Below are 4416 nucleotides of genomic sequence, written 5' to 3'. Positions count from 1 at the left end.
CTTTCTCCCCAGTGGGGACCCAAAGCAGCTTACCTCATTCTCCGCCATTTTGTCCTCACAACAGCCCTGAGAAGCAGGTTGGGTGGAGAGACTCTGACTGGCCCAGTGTCACTCTGCAAATCTCCATGGCAGAGCAGGGATTCGAACCAGGGCAACCCAGATCCCAGTCACATACTCTGACCACACTGGCTCTGTCCTCACAACAGGCCTGCGAGGGAGAGCATCACTGGCCCCAAGCTACCTAGTGGGCGCCGTGTAGGATTGCCCGTCTCCAGGTGGTGGCTGGAGATCTCCAGGGATTACAACTAATCTCCAGGTCACTTGGAGAAAATGGCCACTTTGGAAGGTGGACTCAGTCATTATACTCCAGTGAAGTCCCTCCCCTCCTCAAAACCTGCCCTCCTCAGGTGCCACCCCCAAAATCTCCAGGAATTTCCTACCCTGGAGCTGGCAACCATAGCAGCATGGCAGAGGATGGGCTTGAAATAAGGTCCAAATATACCCCAGTGCACCTTTTGGGGGGTATTTATGCTTTTTGTGTGTGTGTGTGTGTGTGTGTATGCCCATGCCTAGAAGTCATGGCGACCTCTGGCAACTCCTACCGGGGCACGGAGGATGTTCAGAGAAGTGGCTTGATAGCCTGCCTCGGGACCGTTGGGGGCGGGGTGTGTGGCCTTATGACACATGTCTGGTGATGTAAGGGGGTGTGGCCTTATGACACACTTCCGGTGATGTCAGGGGGTGTGGCATATGCTAATGAGTTATGCTAATGAGTTCCCCTAGCTCTTTTTCTACGAAATGACCCCTGGACGCTACTAAGAGCAGTGAATAGGATCAAGGAAACGACCTTAAACGACCACCTGCCAGACAGGGGGGTTTTTTTGTGTGTGGAGGCTCCACTGAAATGAACTGGGATCTCACTTTTCCTAGTCTTGTCAATGGGACTTACGTGGGAGAACTTTCTGGTGGGTTGAACTCATGGGAAGGGGCGGCCTGCCATTTGTGCGTTCTTCCTGAAACACTGCACTGTATTTGGCTGGACCTGGCTTGAAACACATCCCACTGCCCCTTATGCCTTAGCTCCCCTATCCAGGTGATGCACATTGGGATAAAGAAATCCCAACTTCTAAGTATAGGCTAGTGGGGTCTGCACTCGCTGAGAATTAGAGGGGAAACGATCTTGGGGTCGTCGTGGATAGCTCAATGAAAGTGAACCCAGTATGCTACAGTAGTGAAAAAAGGCAAACTCCACGTTAGGGATTATTAGGAAAGGGACTGAAAATAAAACTGCCAGTATTATAATGCCCCTGTACAGATCTATGGGAGCTGCGGTGGCTCAAGTGGTTAAGACGCTGAACTGCAGGCTGTGGAAGGTCGGTAGTTCAGCAGCTCAAGACCCGAGTGTGCCGCATGATGGAGTGAACTCCCATCTCTAGTTCCAGCTCCTGCCAACCTAGCAGTTCGAAAGCAAGAAACTGCAAGTAGATAAATAGGTACCACTTCGGTGGGAAGGTAGCAGCGTTCCGTGCGCCTTGGTGTTTAGTCATGCCGGCCACATGACCACGGAAACGTCTTCGGACAGCGCTGACTCTTCGGCTTTGAAACGGAGATGAGCACCGCAACCCTAGAGTCGGATTCGACTGGCTTTTGAGCAAGGGAACCTTTACCTTTACAGATCTATGATGCAGCCTCATTTGGAAGACTGTGTACAGCTCTGGTCACTGTGTCTCAAAAAGGACATTGCAGAGCTGGAGAAAGTACAGAGGGAGAGCACCTTCCGTAAGAGGAAAGGCTGAAGAGTCTGGGACTTCTCCGTTTGGAAAAGAGACGACTAAGGGGGGGACATGATAGAGGTTTATAAAATTATGCAAATACTAGAACTCGAGGGCATCTAATGAAGCTGATGGGCAGTAGATTCAGGACAAAGGATTACATCCCGGGAGGGCGGGATAAAAGTTTAATTAATAAATAAACACTTCTTTACACGGAGAGTGATTGAAATGTGGAATTCGCTGCCAGAGGATGTAGTGATGACGGACACAGGAATAAACAGCTTTAAAGGGGGATTAGATAGATTCATGGAGGATAGATCTGTCATTGGCTATGGACAAAGGAGGCAGGAATAAACAGCTTTAAAGGGGGATTAGATAGATTCATGGAGGATAGATCTATCATTGGCTATGGACAAAGGAGACAGGAATAAACAGCTTTAAAGGGGGATTAGATAGATTCATGGCTGTCAGTGGCTACTAGCCGTGGTGACTGAGGGGAACCTCCACATTCAGAGGCACTAATCCTCTGAATCCCAGAGCCAGGAGGCAACATCAAGGGTGATGTAATGGTTAGAGTCTGGTACAAGGACCTCAGCCTCTATGCCCTGTTGGTGGCCGTCCACAGGAACTGGCTGGCCACTGTGTGAGACAGGATGCTGGACTAGATGGACCACCAGTCTGATCCAGCAGGGCTCTTCTTATTTCCCCCCCCCAAAAAACACCCCTAACCCTGACCTTCACTAGTCCAGCTACAAAACTGTAAATTGTCCAAAAGTCTCTCACTCCCTTACACAATGTTGTCCTTTCTACCTTCCTTCCCCTTATACCTGGACCTACCTCCCTGAACACCTGTGTGATCGCACTTCTCTGGAATTTTGTCTCCCTAGCTCCATCCTTCCCGGCTGCCCTGCTGGGTCACTTTAGACACTCTGCGGCTCATGGAGAGCTACATTCACAATTACTGGCAACCAAAAGAGCCACATGACCATTGCATGCCCCATGTGCCATCTCACCAAATACACACATACAATAATATAAGACAAAGAGCCAGGGTGATGTAATGGTTAGAGTCTGGTACAAGGACCTGGGAGATGCCGATTAAAGTCCCCACTCTGCCATGGAAACTTGCTGGGTGACCTTGGGCCAGTCACGTGCTCTCTGCCTAGCATGCCGCACAGGGTAGTTCTGAGGATAAACTGGAGGTGAACAGAACAATATAAGATGCTTTTGGGTCCCAAGTGGGGAGAAAGATGAAGCACAAGTGAAGTAAATATAATATGTAATATATATAACTTACTCTAACCTTTCAAGATTACCAAAATATCTCTGGGCTCATAGGGCTGTCTCTCCCCACCAGGACTGAACCTTAGCCGGCCTTTGTGTATCTGGAGTGAGGGAAAGGGCTTCCCTCTCTGCCTTCCCTCCACTCTGTCCTCAGCAGGAGACACATCAGGTTGGGCAAGAGAGTGACACAGCCAAGCCGCCTGCTGGAGGACCAGCTGGCTGCGGAGAAAGGGGAGTAAAACCACCACCAACCCACTATGGGCCAGCTTGCTCTTTCCTTGGGTGGCTGCCATGGCGATGGTGGTTTTACTCTCTCTTCTCGCAGGATGCTTCCTCTTCTCCTGACAGCTGCCCAGTCCTTGGATGAGAGCGTGGAGGCTGCAGAGAAGGTGGGAGGAGGTGCTGGAGAGGACGGGCCCCTTCTTTCCACCCCTGGCATGAGGCCTGCAGCTTGAGACGGCTCACAGCTTACCTGTCCCCCAGTCCCCCCAGCCAATGGCTGGTTTATGGAGGAAACCACTTGCCAATGATGAGCGCTACCAAACAAGGCTCTTACCCACTCTCCTGGAACATGGCAAGGTTGCCATACTGGGGGAAGATCCACAAGTGTCACATGTCTCTTCCAAGCCACTGAATGAGCATCACTGCTTTAGACACAGCACTGTTCCTCTATGGAAAGCCTTTCCTGTTTCAAACAGCCCTGCATGGCAGTTGTTGTCAGTTGTGACGATTCTTCATGCGGGTATTCGGCTCCACATGTACAGGTTGTGTGCTTGTGGTGATGCAGGGGCCAATTGTGCATTCCCTTTTCCTCACACACAAACTTATGTAGATATTTCTATCCCCGCCTTTCTTAACATCTTTATCCCCTTGTCACAACCAATGCTCCCTCTAAGCTGGGGAGTCTTGTGAGCAAAAATTCTGCTTTGTGATTTACTGGCATTAAAGTTGTGAGTGAGCCATTTGGCTGCTGCATAGATTAGTCTGCTCCGGAGCCATCCTTCCTCAGCTAAGACAAAAATGTGTGAGCCGGAGGCTAAAAAACTGAGCTAGCTCACACTAACTCAGCTTAGAGGGAACACTGGTCACAACAACAATCCTACAAGGTAGGTTAGGATGAGAGAGGGATTGGTCCAAGGTCACACCCAGTGTGTTTCATGGCAAAGTTGGGGATTCACACCTGGCTCTCTCTTAATGGGTACAAGAATCTTGTCATATTTGAAGCAGCTCTGCATCTTCTGTCTACATGTTTTGGGTTCATGGATGACCGTTGCTGGTGTCTGTATGATGGGTTAGCTTAACATTTGACAATTCAACCACAGCCTGCTCAAGGCAGTTTAAAGACACTGGATGGCTCTTC

At 49.9% G+C, this 4416-nt stretch overlaps 1 protein-coding gene across 1 annotated transcript in view; it reads left to right on the top strand.

The window, feature by feature from the left end:
* BRSK1 (BR serine/threonine kinase 1) overlaps positions 1 to 4416 on the top strand; it is a 53948-nt gene that overhangs the window by 23794 nt on the left and 25738 nt on the right. The gene's annotated exons all lie outside the window — the stretch shown is intronic.

Source organism: Gekko japonicus, unplaced genomic scaffold, assembly GCF_001447785.1.
Source record: "Gekko japonicus isolate JY-2015 unplaced genomic scaffold, Gekko_japonicus_V1.1 scaffold1715, whole genome shotgun sequence".
NCBI lineage: Eukaryota > Metazoa > Chordata > Lepidosauria > Squamata > Gekkonidae > Gekko > Gekko japonicus.
The sequence above is the reverse complement of the archived record's forward strand: the minus strand, read 5'-3'. Positions and strand labels throughout refer to the sequence as shown.